The sequence below is a fragment of the Phocoena sinus genome, chromosome 9 (genome assembly GCF_008692025.1).
Source record: "Phocoena sinus isolate mPhoSin1 chromosome 9, mPhoSin1.pri, whole genome shotgun sequence".
NCBI classification, from domain to species: Eukaryota; Metazoa; Chordata; class Mammalia; order Artiodactyla; family Phocoenidae; genus Phocoena; species Phocoena sinus.
The window spans coordinates 96,201,975-96,217,379 of NC_045771.1; the positions used below are offsets into that span (position 1 = coordinate 96,201,975).

Here is a 15,405-nt window from a genome sequence, read left to right on the forward strand (position 1 = left end):
TGTAAAGAGACACTTGAAATGTTGGCACACTAATGACGTAAGTATAAATTTTGATTTCACTGAGGATGCGATATCAGGTGACACATTTCAGATCGTTCTGTGAATGTGGTTCTTTCTTCTTGCCGCTACCATCCCCTGCCTTTTCATGACTCCTATTCAGAAGTGAAACATTCATTCGGTTCAGGGAGATTCTCTCTGGAGGGGAAATAATTTTATCAGTAAGACTCCCTGGTGATGAGGCTGACTGGGGACTGTTGTTAATCAGCCTTTTTGACATGGCGGCTTGAATAGCCCTTCCCATGATGCTCCGTGATTCCACCTTAACGCTTTCCCTTTGAACTCAACATGACTCGTACCTGCCTTTTTCTCCCTTTGTGTGTCTGAAGTTATCCCACTATTAACTTTAATTGGAAAGGTGCCTTTTGTTCCCCTACTGGAGTCATACAGTAACCACTGAACTCCCTAGGCTAAATTTCAGGGGTAGTTAAAACTTAATTATTTTAATAACTGAGGGGGATAAATAATGATAACTTGGATAACTTCACAGTGATTAATAGGAAGTTACTGAAAAGAAGCATACATTTGTATACATTTGACTTTTAAAAAAAGTTCTGATTCAAAGGCTCCTCTGAAAAGAGGAGAAAAATAGAGCAGGCTGAGAAGTGGGCTCCATGAGGATGTTTGCATGAGGGTCGGAGGAGCTTCCTGGCAGAGGACTGACTGTGGAGAAGCAGAGGGTGTAAATGAGAGCAGTGCTTCCTCATCAGTGAGGAGGGTGATTAGAGCACGAATGGGTCTACTCTGGGATGTACCTGTGAGTGAAAACAGAAAGAACTGTGTCCGTTGAGTGTCTAGAAGACTTTGGAAGCTTCGGGAAGACCTGCTTTGGAATCTGGTAGCACAAAGTTCAGGGAGACGGACTCAGCCACTATCGGTTTGTTGTACTCTTTGGAGTTCTTGGCAGCCCCTCGGTGGGGGGACAGACACCAGTGCCCTGGAGAACAAGCATGAGTCACTGAAACTCAAACACCGGCAAATATCACCAAAAGCTGTGACACCTTTGTCCAGCGTCCAAAGTCTAGCGCCCCTGGTGGACGTTAGCTGCTTCACAGGGATCAGAGGCCCTAAGAGAGGATCTCAAAAAAACACGAAAAAAAAGCTATCCATGTGATAGCTCAGAGGATGCATTTGTGGGTACACAAACGATATTATCAAAACTATAAAGACTAGAGGTCTGGGGTCTTAGAGGAGCATGTTAAAATCCTACAATAGCAGTAGATGAGAGCGGTAGAAATGTACTAGTCTGCCATGTTATTTTGACCCCTATTTGACTTCCAGAGTCTTGTATTCTAGAAAAATGGCTGATTGCTATACTGGAAGCAAACAGTTGGACTAGTACCCAGATGGCTATAAATAAAAAAACTCTTGATATGTTTAGATTTGCTCTCTTCATTATCCCAGAGATCAGTGTTTATAATAAAATCAACGAATCAAATCATATTGACATTGTCAGTTTCAAGAGTGAAAACAAGGTTAATCTATTTATTGTTGTTCTTTTGGAAAGTACTTTTTGTCTTATTTCAGGAACTTGTTAATCTTACAAAGTGCAAGAAGGGATCAAGTGTCTTTCAAGCAAGAGGGAAGATCGGTCACCCAAAGGAGAGGGCCAAACAGACTCACCACATTTTTAAAAAATCAAGGTTGTTAATAACTAAAGTGACACTAAATCCTTTCATTGCTCTGTATGTAAATATATTTCTCTGTGGGAAAAGGTCTGCTTGGGGGAGCAGAACATCTAAATTCTAGCCCCAGATTTGCCTTCTACTTTGGGACCTTTGGATAAGATACCTGACTTCTCTAAACTTTAGCCCCACTGTATTTAAAATTATGTTAATAACATTTTCCCCACCTCCTTCAGAGATGTGTGGACAGCAATGATCTATGCGAGAATGCTGTGTAAACTGTAAAGCATGTAGCAAAGATAAGATACTGCAATTTCAGTTTCATTCCATCTGGCTTCCAGCTCCACATGCCTTCTGAGAACTTTGTCCTCTGAGATTTTCATGCCCTTCCCTCCTGCTCTTGCACTACCTTCGATATGGTCTTCTGAGGAGTTATGTTTCCTCTGAGACACATGAGATGAAGCAATCTAGAAGTTTACAGACTTTAAATGGGATTGACTTAACATGTGACCACATCAACAGGTGATGTAGCTGCAACTCCACCCTTCCTGCGGAGTCTGCTTTTCTGGCATAATTAAGAAGTTCAGATGTAGAAAAGGATAATTACCTCCTGATTCATAGTATCTGTGCTGTTCATGTGAAAACTCTTGTTCCTTTTCATCTAGTGCCTTTTTTCTCCTTTCTCTGCATTCCCAGGGCTCTCTTCCTAATTTTTATTCAGCGTTTCTTTCCTAAGGCGCTTAAGGCAGCCTAGTAAGAATGAAAGCATGTGCAGTTTGGGGTCAGAGAGATCTGAGCTCAAACTCTGGCTCTATTACTTACTAGCTGTGTAACCAAGAGGAAAGTATTCACTCCTCTTTAGCCTTGATTCCTCCTCTATTAACTGGTGATAATAACACCCACCGTATAGAATCAGATATAATATATTAAGTGCCTGCTGCACTTTAATTCATCACAATTTAATAAACATACATCATGGACCAGACCTCACTCACACTTGGGAAGTGGTTAATAAACGACAGACATAGCAGGCACTAAATAAAAGTATCCACCTCTCTATGCCGTCTCCCTTTTTAATAAGGCCTCTAGAACCAAGGCTATTCTCGGGATAGTGGAAGCCCTCTCAAGGCTCATGGGATAATGGAAGCCCTCTAAAGCCAAATCTAACAACACTACAAAATCATAGAGCTCAAAAAGGAGACAAATCAAGTTACCTATACTTACTCCTTTGCCTATACTTACATAAGACCAAGACTACTACAAATTTTACTTTTATGGAAATGGGCAAATAAACATTCTGGACCATATGAGCTAGTTTCTGAAGCCCACAGTGGAGTGGAGAGTCAGGCAGGGACGGATGGCAGAAATCAGGAAAGAGAGTGTCTCAGTCCATTCAGGCTGCTCTAACAAAATACCATAGACTGGGTGGCTTATGAACAACAGAAATTTGTTTCCCACAGTTCTGGAGGCTGAGAAGTCCAAGATCAAGGTGTCAGCAGATTCTTTGTCCGGTATGGGCCTGCTTCATGTTTAAAGATGGCTGTCTGCTCCTTGTGTTCTTACACGGTTGAAGGGGCAAGGGAGCTCTCCACTGTCACTTTTAATAGGGCACTCATCCCATTCATGAGAGCTCCACCCTCATGACCTAAGCACCTCCCAAAGTTTCCACCTCCTAATACCATCACATCATGGCTTAGGACTTCCCACATATGAATTTGGGGAGGACACAAACATTCAGTCCACAACAGGGAGATAAGAGCCTGTCAATGGCAGAATATAGACACAATCACCCCCCAAAGAGTCCACACTGAGTGGAAAAATAGTAAAGCATTTCTGATCAGTGGTGGTAAAACAGAGTCATGACCACTAAGGATCTGAAAGGAAGGTGCTTGCAGGTATGTTTGACCAGAGGCAGCAGTCTTGGAAAGGCACAGATTCCGGGAGAGGAGGATATTTGGAAGGGGTGGTAATGCTTAGGGACATGGTGGTGAAGGATAAGAAAAAGGCAACTGATGTAAAAGAAAGTAAAAACAAGGAAACACACTGAATTTCCCACCTCCTCACCCAAAAGCCATCATTTACTAAAGAAATATCATTTTACTGTACCAACAGACTTTTAGACCAAGAAACTTAGTAAACCACCCAGTTTCCTCTCCCTTGCCTACAGTAAACACCTATAATTGCTGATCCAAGAAAAACTATAAGAAATTTAACACTGCATCCTAATAAGAATTAAGTATTATTATACAACAATTTGTTTAATGATCTATTTAATGAAGGAATATCTCAAAACAGAGATTCAAAACTCAGTGAAGAAATAAACAACAAAAAACCCACAAAGGGGCTTCCCTGGTGGCGCAGTGGTTGAGAGTCCGCCTGCCGATGCAGGGGACACGGGTTCGGGCCCCGGTCCGGGAGGATCCCACATGCCACAGAGCGGCTAGGCCCGTGAGCCATGGCTGCTGAGCCTGTGCGTCCGAAGCCTGCGCTCCGCAACGGGAGAGGCCACAACAGTGAGAGGCCCGCGTACCGCAAAAAAAAAAAAAAACAACCCACAAAGATGAGAAAAAAGAGTTGATCAAACTCAGTAAAGTAATTGAATTTTTTAAATCATCTCAGAAATGAACACTAAATTACAAGGTGCCCAAAGGAAAAGAGGTTTGGATAAAAATGTGATTGGAGACATTGAAGAGAGGGATCACTGAGAAAACACATAAAGAGATATAAAAAACATGAGAAATAAAATTACAAAGAAGATGCAACATACATTTAATTTGAGCATTCTGGGAACTGCAATCCAAAGCAGCTTTCTAAAAATAATAGAATTGAATCTTCATACTGAAAATGCCTACAATGTATTCATTTCTGTCAACTACAAAATGTATTTTAGTAAAGCGTTTAAACTTTGTTAAACAAAATTTAGATTTTTTATTAAAAATAATCTTCATTCATAAAAGGCCACCTCACTTACAAAGGGAAGAAATCAGGTGAGTCTCAGACTTCTTGGCAGCAACATGGATGCAAGACAACACTGCAGCAACATTTTTGAAAAACTCAAGATGGTAAAGCATAAGCTCAATGATCTTAAATCCACTCAAGCTTTCCTTCAAGTACCAAGGTTATAGAAAAACCATTTTAATCTGCAAGAACTCAGAGAATACTGCACTCATAGGCCCTTCCTGAAAAATCTACTAAAGGATTTAAACCAAGAGATGACTGGAGAAACTGGTAAAAAGTCTGGTGATGAGAACAAAATATATTGAATAGAGCTGAGAATAAAACAAAGGTGGAGGAAGAGTGGAAGAATTTTATGTAAATGTTATGACAAAGTAGAAATAATTCAACTGAAAACTGGGAGAAGTAGGGAGACAGAGGCACATAGAAAAAGTTTATTGACTGTGCTGTAGATCGTAAGTGGAAGTCAAAGAATTGCAAGATTAGCTTCCTAAATACCTAAGGATGACCCTGCATACCAAGATAAGACCATCTCAGAAGAAACAGTTAATATTTGTCACTACTGTGTAATATTTCATTATCTTATTCTAGTCTAACAATAGATAATCGTATCATTTTCATATTTTATATTTCTATTCATCTTTTATTATTTTATTATTTTTTAAAATGCCTCCACTGCCTAAAACTGAGCCCCATTTAAGGCCACGCAGATTATATTCCATCCATATGACCCTAGGAGTAATGGACTTGAGTCTGGAATCCTGGCAAATCAGTAGCCATGGAAATGACTCAGTCCAAAAGATCTGAGGCAGAGAAGCTAGATCAGCCAGGTATCAAATGGTAGCTTCAGGAAGGGAAAGAGGCTGACCAGCTGTGTTTCTTAGCAATCCATGATTTACTGCAACTTTAAGTAGCATGACTCTGCTTTGGTCAAGAGGAGCGACTTTGGAGCAAATGGAAAATATTATCCAGAGGAAGTTGCTAGTTACATAATAGCAAATACGAATGCCTTAAACCATCTGACTCCCTCAAGTGTCTTTCCTTTCCTGTTACACCACTGCCATTCTGGTAATCATTTTACTCTTCTCTGCTGAGTTCTTATAAAGGATCTCTTAAAGGCTGGAAAGACACCCAAAAGAAAGGAGTGATTTTCTCCCGGTGAAGTTGTGATCTCTATGACAGATCGTAGGCTAAAAATATTCAGGAGGACATCCTGCTCCATGGGCTTATAAGACAAGTTAGATTTCCTTGCAAGCCAAGAAGTAGGCTTTTGAGATAACTCCTGAGAGCTGACCGTTTTGAGGATCACAGAAAGACTAACTTAATTCCAGTCATAAATTGGACTCTTTGTCACCATGGCTAATAAATGTTATCAGGTGGCTTCTTGGCTATGCTATCCCTGATGACTGATGATGATTGCTCTGTAAATGTGGTGGCATCCAACCCAGATACACCCCCTGCCGTGTTTATAAGGTTTTGTCTCTCTCGCAGGACATGTCTGTCATATCAGCCAGTGCCAATGGAATAGGTACTTAGAACAATGCTCTAATTTTATATGTGAGGAAACACTCTGGAACAGTAAAGGGATTCTCTATAGCCCCAAAGCTCTGGTGAACAGGTCAGCTCAGGGATTCCCTTGAGGTTAAGCACATAACAGGGGGAGAGGATACCGCAGACTTACATATGGAAACGAGAAGGATAGAAACCTCAGCTAGAACTCAAGGAACTTCACCACAGCCAAGAAGCTAGACCTTGTAAGGACTGAAACAGAGTCCACACAATAACCAGTTATGCTCTAGCCATCAACCACAGGGTGATTAGCATAGGAGTTTATTCGTCAATACTCTTGTGCTAGTTCTCTAGCATTACTACAATTTGCTTATCAAAGAGCCCATGGGGACCATCTCTCACATCAATACTTCCAGCTTTTGGCACATGAAAAGTGACAATAATGATGAAAAAGATGATGATAATAGCAATAGCTGTAAGTTTTTGATCTTGTACCATGGACCATGTAACGTGCCAAGTATTAGCCCCTTTCTACAGAAAATGAAACCAAGACTTTGAGCTAGGTGGTGAATTACCCGGATGATCCGATTCCAAAGCTCATGCTCTTTGTGCTGTAACACCTTTAGATCATGTGACCCTTCCATGAACCAGTTAGCTGTACCCGTCTGAACTGTGGAGTCCTGTGGACCCTACATTGTGATTTACATGTAAGGACTCACCTATGGCCACTATCTTGCACAGGTAGCTCTGAGCATGGCAGAATCGGGGTTCCAAGCCATTCAGATGCCTCCATTTCTTGGGGTGGCCAACATACTTGCTCAGAGTTACTAGTACCTTCCCTGCCTGCCTGCACTCAAGCCCAATGTTTTGCTCCCTCTCAGTACTGAATCCTATACCTACATGCTGCAACTTAGAAAAAAACTGTACCTCAAAAGGTTTGAGCTCTTTAGGTCGACCTTTGTATATAACCTTTAGGGAATTATAAAATACCTTTGTTCTTCTGATTTCAATATTTCCTTTTCATGCCCTCTAGGATTCAATCAGGAAGTATGTGTGGCACACTAGATTGCTAGGGGTCAAAGTTGTTTCCTCTTGTTAACCATGAACAACAAAGCAAGGGTCACGGAGGATCTATGTATATACACACACACATACGTATACATGTTTCTCCTTGTTAGATTGTGTTCACATCTTCACAGATTTGACTTGTTACTAAAGAAGGCATTACTATACTGCCATAAAGCATAAATCATAAATTTCAAGTGCTTACTAATAAAAGTTTATTTCTGGTTCACGTCACAGTCTGACGCAGAGCTCTGGGGACTTTCTGTGCCGCTTTACTGTCCCAGGGGTGACTCAGCGGTTCAGGCTGCTTGCATTTTATAATTCTAGCACCTTACAGTCCTCCACTTCCAGCTACACAGGCAAGAGAGAGTGTGAAGGGCACTCACCTGCTCAACTGCCTCAGACAGGAAGTAGCACATCTCTTCCTTCCACATTCCCATCGGCCGTAACGCAGTCACATGGTCCAAAATCACTGCAAGGAAGATTGGAAAATGAAGTCCTGTGTACTCAATAGGGACACGTGGATGGGTGAGCATCATGCCAGCCTCTGCCCTCAAATTGTATAACCTCTGGCCCTTTACATCCTAGATCCAGCTCGGCTAATTCCATACATCCATTCACACAGGAATTTCTCATGTCTCTACCTTCAAATACGGAGAATCTACTCTTGATCACCACCTCTATTGCCCTCACCATGGTCCCAGCCTCCATCATCGATCTCCCTGACAACTGCTATAGGTTCCTTACTGGCTTTGTTGCTTCCACCCTTGCCCTGTACAATCTGTTCTCAAAACCAGCCAGAGTAATCACGTTAAATCCGAGTCAAATCATGTCATGCCCCATTTCACTGAGAGTGAAGTGTTCCTCGGGGTCAACATCACTGCCATGGCTCCAGAGCCCTTCACAGTCTGCTCCCCCTTTATCTCCAACCTTATCACCTACACTTATTCCCTTTATGTCCCTCTAACACCCAGTATGCTCCCACTGGAGGACATTTGCACTGGCTGTTCCTCCTTCCTGAAATGCCTTTCCCCTGGATATCTGCACGGCTTAATCTCCCCTCCTCTTTCAAGTCTTTGCCCAGCTGTCACCCTCTCAATGAGGGCTGCCCTGGCATACTCAGCCCCACGCTGTTACACTCCCCATTCCCATTTCCGTACTTTGTTTTTTCATGGTGCTTATCCTCTTCCAACAGACTATAGAACTTACATATTATTTTACTATCTGGCCCACAATATTCACTAGAATAAGTGCCACGAGAACAGGGAATCTTGTTTGGTTCACAAGTCCCTAGGACAGCACCTGGCACATAGCAAGAACTCAATCAATATTATCCAAATAAATAAGTGAATGAATCCTGTGTACCCAATTGGCCTAGTGATGGATCCCAGAATCTCCTTTTCAATATTTCTACTAGAGGATGTAATAGAGGGAAATAAATCTCCTTCCCTAATATCCACGAATTCCCAAACTAGATATGTCAATTAGACTTTTACTATGACTTTTCACTAAAATTCATCAATCATCCATGATTGTCACATGGATAACGTCATTTGTAGGTTTCTGGAGTTTTTAACGTTTTGACTTTGGACTCTGCCAGTATAGCAGATTTAGATGTTAAGATGTTCAAGGCAAAGGGTTATGGCTTTCAACTTGATGAGTACATAAAGGGACTTAATGGAATTCGTAGGATACCAGTGTTGGTGATTTTTTTAAATAAACATTTTAGCATTTCTCATAGCCTTTATACCTATGCAGATTCTCTTCTATATATAGGCCCAGGCCAACCAAACAAAAGGGGTAAGCTCAGGAGAGTGGAACGTTTTCTCAACCACCCAAGGTCCCCTGTGAACCAGCCCTGGAGAACAACCCTAGCCATACAGGGCTGCGAGAAACCTCATAAGTGAGCCTCCTTTTATGTGGAAGAAAGTCTGAAAAACAGACCAAAAGGTTTCAAGAGCAATTTCTCTCTCTTTTCCCAAGAGGCTGGGTCGCCAGTGTCTGGACACAAGCTGAGCATTACAGTCATTGTTTTAAATAAGGGGCCCCTTTGATCTGGTTTAAAAACACAAACAGAAGGGCCTTTGTCCAATCTGAATTTGACATGTGTCCTTTGATTCTGTAAATAATCAATTTGAACATAGTGTTATAACCACAACTGCAAAGTGTGGGAATGAGGCAAGTTTTTATTATAAGAAGACAATTTGCATTTATTAAGCAATATTTTTCAAACAATACAGTCTTGTTTCTGAGATTCTTAACATGTTCCTTCACCAGTACAATTTATTTCTTTTCTTTCCCATTCCCATAATTCTCAATAATAAAGGAAAACCTATTTAAAAGAGTTCATTTTCCACAGAGACAAAAAAAAATATTTTCAAAAGAAACCAAAAAGCCAAAGTTATTCAGATCAGTTCAATCTGCGTCTTCTGGACACCTGACCTATTGAGGGTGGAATGATTAGTTAAAAGGCTTTTCATGGAGTCCAGAGGTTAGCACTGTCTGGATATCATCATGTATGTGAGACACTAGGCCCAGGGAAAGAAAAGCATTGCTTCTGTGGGGAAGGAAGAAAGTGTTTACTTTCAACCTTCTCAGCAAAGGTAATGCAGGCCAGTGAGCCTACTTTCTGGGGTCTTTTGGTCCTGGATTTCTAAGCCCCAGGGCCCAAGAGAGGTTACAACCTTGAGCCCAAGCTCCCCAGAGCACCAAGGTCATTTCTAGACTTGCAGGGTGAAATGTATTTAAAGCCCTTCCCCAAGGGGAGTTGCAAAAGTTAGAAGTTGTTTTACTGTCAGGGTCAATTTATATTCGAAAGAGTGCAGGAGATGGGGTCTTTGCCCAGGGGACTTCCTAGGAAAAATAGAATTGACCTATTTTTAAGGAGAATGAATTCCAGAACTCGGTCCTTGGGACCCACTCCCCTCCCACATCCGTTCTCTATTCTTCCAATGGAGGAGAGAAGTTTCTGCAAATCACTTCTGCTAATAACAACTGTCACCCTATGTACAAGGAACTGCCAGGAGCCCTGGCGCCCTTAACCCACATCATGAACTCCAACCAGACAAAGACCCTCACTGCTTTCCAGTGTAAGAGTTTAACTCTCAAACGTAATTATGCATGGGGGCCTTGGCTGACTCAGGTATCAGTGTTAGCTCTTATTATTTCTATTTTAATATTAACCTTTAAAATGTTTCTGCCTTCTTAAAATGATTATTAATATAGAATAATCATTTGATATAGCTTAGATGGGGACATTGCAGCTTTTTTTAACACCAGAAATTCTGAAACTTAAAGAATTAGGCTTCCCCACAAAGGCTACGAAAGTGTGAACCAGTCCAGGAAATAGGGAAACAGGACTTAGATGTTTCACTGCACGTAAAGCCAATCACAATTACAGAAAATATGATCCTGAATAACACAGTAAATGGTTACCGATCAGACAAATACGCTAGAACCATGCGGGCCTGCTACAAGTTTAATCATGCAGGGGATTTTATGAAGAGGTAGATGTCTCGATCCTTTACCCCATTTTGGAGTAAAGAGCTCATCTGAACAGCTTCAGTATGTGTTGCTTTCTTTTATACTCCAACAAGAGAACGTGGGATAATACTTCGAAACAGTGAAGACCAATCTACATAAAAGTTATGTGAAAGAAGTCTACCCACCTCTGTTCTTTCAGTAGCCACCAAACTTTGAAGCCAGTAAAAGGAATATTTCTTGCAAAGAAGGTAAATTACTATGTGTTTCTGGAAATCTTCATCGTGTTTCTGTTAAATCCTGGAGACCCAAGATCAGCTTTGTGTCCCTGGGGCTTTACTTCTATTTGCACTAGAAAAACACAGTGGTCATCTGTGATGCTTGCTCTCTTGGACAGAATAAACACAGCACCACTGATCCTTTGAACATTGGATGGAACCCAATGCAACACAAGTTTTAAATATATGCTTCACTTCCTTTTTTAGTATTAGATGCTTAGTACCAGGGTCAGACTTCTACAAAGGATACATACAGAGTAATCTTCTGAACTGTTTAAGGCATCAAACTCCCCTGTGGAATCCAGCTCTCTCCTTTAGCTCACTACTTCTGTGTACATGGAGCCTCCTTCTCTGTGCCCTAAGGACGAGACTGGCATAGTCCGTCTCCTTATTTAGTTGTTAATTGGCCAACCTGGGTTCTAATCCCTGTTTGGCCACTAACCAGCAGCATTCTGGGGTCTGTCAAGTTTGCTTTTATGGGTATCAGTTTCTTCCTCTCTGAGATAGGAAAATAGAGCCAGAAGAACATGAATAACACCTCCGGAACTGACGGTCTGTGGTTGTTTAGACAACTGTGTGCATGTGTAATTAATTAGTTCTTAATAAGGACATGGACCCAATTAATGAATCCATGGTCAGTGAAGTCATTTCAGAGCTGCTCTAAAAACATTTGTCCAAAGGTTTCCTGTGTAAGAAAGTAAGTAGAATGTTCTTATTGTCTTTCATATAGAAAATGATAATATGAAAATACATGAAATTCATAAACAATTACCTAGAAACTAGTTTTGTTTTATTAATATGGCTCAAATCTGAATCACAGATTAAAAATGTATCCATTTGGTGAAATGATTTATCCCATTATGAAGTAAGGATATCTCCATGAGAAATAGTCATTTATCCCTTAGGATGAATAAGTTTATCAGTTCATTTTCTAAGAGAAACTTCAGAGACAAAAAAAAAAAGCAAGAGAGAACTTTCTAGGTAAGAGAAAATCCGCGGGAGTGTAGACTAGTGTGACCTGGGACCAACCTGGCCCCTGCACCATTTTGCCTGAAGTTGGTTTGAATCATAGGAAAAATCATAATTTCCATTTGTTTCTCTTTTTTCTAAACTAAATGATTGTCCTGTCATTTTGTCACTAGAGCAGGGACATGAATATGCAGCTTCTGATTCAAATACAGTCAGATTGACCCCAGGTTAAGGCTTGCATGAGATTCTTAGCAAAATAACCTCTTACCTAATTAGCTGGTACACGTAAACTAATTAGAACTTTACCCCCTGCCAGTAGGAAATTTGAGAAATTTGGTCCAAACATGGAAATCTGATTTCACTTGCGGGAGCTGAGATGCCAGCAATGAATGGAGGGAAAAGAGATGGATTGATTCAAGTCACATGAGAAGGCTGGTGTGCCTTGCTTCCATTACATCATCCATTAAGAGGGCTGCACTGCAGACTTGACAGGTCACCTTCCCCGCATGATGAAATGGAAGAAGTGATCAGACAGAGAATTAATTGGTGCACGTGTGCTTGGCCATAGCCTTAAATGTTTATGGAGTGTTTAGATGACATCAAGGTAAAAACAAATGGTTGGAGTCACATGGCTAAGCCATGGAGTCACTGAAGTGAGTAGCAGAAACTGCTGCCTTGTATAAAAGTCTTTCGGGGATGGAAGGACTCTGAACTTTTCATGAGTAAGGATTATGCGCAGGACATCAAGCTACACACCATAGGCACTGGAGTCCAGATATGTGGCCAAAGAAATTCCAGATCTGCCCTCTAATTCTGCCAGTCTCTGTCTGACATTGGGCAAGTTAGGTTATCTAGTGCAAGTTTCACGTGGTTATCCTGAGACTCCATTGAGGCAATGAGTAAAAATGCTTTATCTTTTCTTTGTTTTTACGCATTTCATTATTATTTTATAAAAAAGTATGCATGTGTGTCACATACATTTCAAACAATATAGAAAAGTTCAAAAATAAAGCAACACATCACCCAAATTCTTATCTTACAGAAATGATCTGTGTTAAACTTTGGTAAACATTCTGTGCCTGGATGAACAGCTTCATTTTGTTTACTAAGTTAATTACTAAATTAGTTGCCCAGAGAAGAACACAGCATTTGCTTTAATCTAAATTGTCTGGCTCTGTTGACCAACTTTACAAAAGTGTTGCTAAATTGCTGTCATATATTTAGAGTAAAATCTGTCACAATGCCCAGTGTGATAGTTTTCAAGTAGCATCCCTGCCAACCGTAAGGTTCCACAGAAGTACTTCCACAAATACTTGATTCAAGTTTCACTTTTCAAACATTTTTCAATTTTTTTTTAGAACCTTCGTTTTAAAAACCCAACTTAGAGATTTACCCACCTGTTACCATTCAGGTAAGTGAACTGGATTTTCCTAAGACTAAAGTTACTTCTGCCATCACTGTTTAATTGAATGAAGACTATTCCAAGATTGAAGGTGAACAGTTGCAAAGTGTACAATTTCCATTCCTAGATTGTGTGAATACAAATTTTCTCAACACTCTGTAGCCCCTCAAAATGTGAATATTTAAAGTACTTTATGACTGCAACTTGCAAGAATATCCAAATATTAACTTTTTTTATTGCTATCCTTGATCAATGTGATAATTTGGAAATGTTTTTAATTGTACTGAAATAACTTTATGCTCATCAAAATTTGGCGAACATCCTTCTAGATATCTCTCAAAGATAAAATGATGGATGGATGCAGGAATGATGCCCCAATCATAGGCTATTTTATATGTAATATTTCATTTAATCCCCTCAAATTTAACACACAAAAAAGGGGAATCTAAAAGGATTCTAAAGGAATCTAGAAGGACTCTTTCTAAAGGAACCTCAGATAATTTTTTGAAAATGGAATGTACAAATTAATCTGTGTATTTTAAAGAATTATACTTACGTCAATATATCCACGTGATATCACCAGGTTAAGAGATTAAACTCTCTGTGGGGCTTCCTAGATCACATTCACATCACCTTCATTACTTTTGTAACGATCATTTCCTTGTTTTACTTAGGAGTTTTCCTGTATATGGAAGCATCTCTGAACAATGTTTGTTTAGGTCTGCCAGATGTGAATGGAACGTACAAGGAATCATACTGTATGCACTAGTTTGTGGCTTACTTCTTTTGTTCATTATTATAATTCTAAGATTCATGTACGTTTATATGGATAGTTGTAATGCATTCATTTTTGATGTTGTATATTATTCCATTATATGAAAATACTACAGTTTATTTTTCCATTCCTCTGATTATGATCATTTGGGTTTTCAACTATTGGCTAATATAAATCATGTTTCCATAGACATTTTGAGTAGTCTCTGGCCTATGAGTCCAAGAGTGTCTCTAAGATCTATTTTTCAGGGTAGAACTGCTGAGTTGTTTGCTGTGCAAACATTCTACTTTTCTAAGCAATACTGACTTCTTTTCCAATATTCATCAATATTGGACCAATATTCACTCCCACGAGCAAAGAATAAGAGTTTCCATTGCTTCCCAACCTCACCAGCACTTGGTATTGTCAATCTTTTAAATCTATTGCAGCCAGTATGCACATAATACTGTTGCTCTCTGTGGCTTTAATTTGTACTTGTCTGATTACTGAAATTGAGTTTCTTGCCATATACTTATTGGTTATATTTTTCCTCTTTTGTTAAGAGCTTGTTCACTCTTTTGTCTCTTTTTCTATTGGGTCGTTGGTATTTATTACTTATGAATTTAAAGAAATATAGATAGATGATTAAATGATTGTTTTATAGATGGCTAGATAAATATCTCTACCTCTCTATCTATCCCTCTCTGTACGTATGTATATATAGAGAGATTCTAGATACTAGTTTTACCAGTTATTAAGCTATTATCTCTTATTTTCAAATCTATCTTTTAATACTTTGTGATTCTAGGGCTATGTATTAGTTAGCTGTTGCTATGTAACAAATGACTCCAAAATTTACCAGTTTTAAACAACAGACATCTATTATCTCCCAATTTCTGTGGACCAAGAATCCGGGCATAGCTGAGCTGCACGTCTCACTATCCCTCACAGAGCTGCTAGCAATGTGTTAGCTCAGGATCTGGGGTCTCATCTCATGGCTCACCTGGGGAATGGTCCAATCCCAATCTCATTCAGTGGTTCCATTTCTCACAACCACAGGCCTTATGTCCTCACCTGCTCTTGGCTGGAAACCAACCTCAGTTACTCGACATATGGGTTTCTCTCACATGGCAGTTTTCTTTATTAAAGTATGAGAGCCAAGAAGACAATAGATAGATGGAAGTCGCACCAGAAATGATATCGTGTACCTCTTGCCAAGTGCTAGCAAGTCACTAGGTCCAGCCCTCACTCAAGGAGAGGAGATTATACAGGTGCATTAACACCAGATGCAGGGATCATTGGGAGACATGC

General features: G+C 40.1%; 1 protein-coding gene across 2 annotated transcripts in view; it reads right to left on the reverse strand.

The window, feature by feature from the left end:
* Nucleotides 1-15,405, reverse strand: part of C9H7orf25 (chromosome 9 C7orf25 homolog) — a 199,680-nt gene that overhangs the window by 116,849 nt on the left and 67,426 nt on the right. For both annotated transcript variants that reach the window (XR_004351409.1, XR_004351408.1), the window contains exon 3: nt 7,598-7,683. The gene's annotated coding sequence lies outside the window, so the exon portion shown is untranslated. The remainder of the gene's footprint in view (nt 1-7,597; nt 7,684-15,405) is intronic.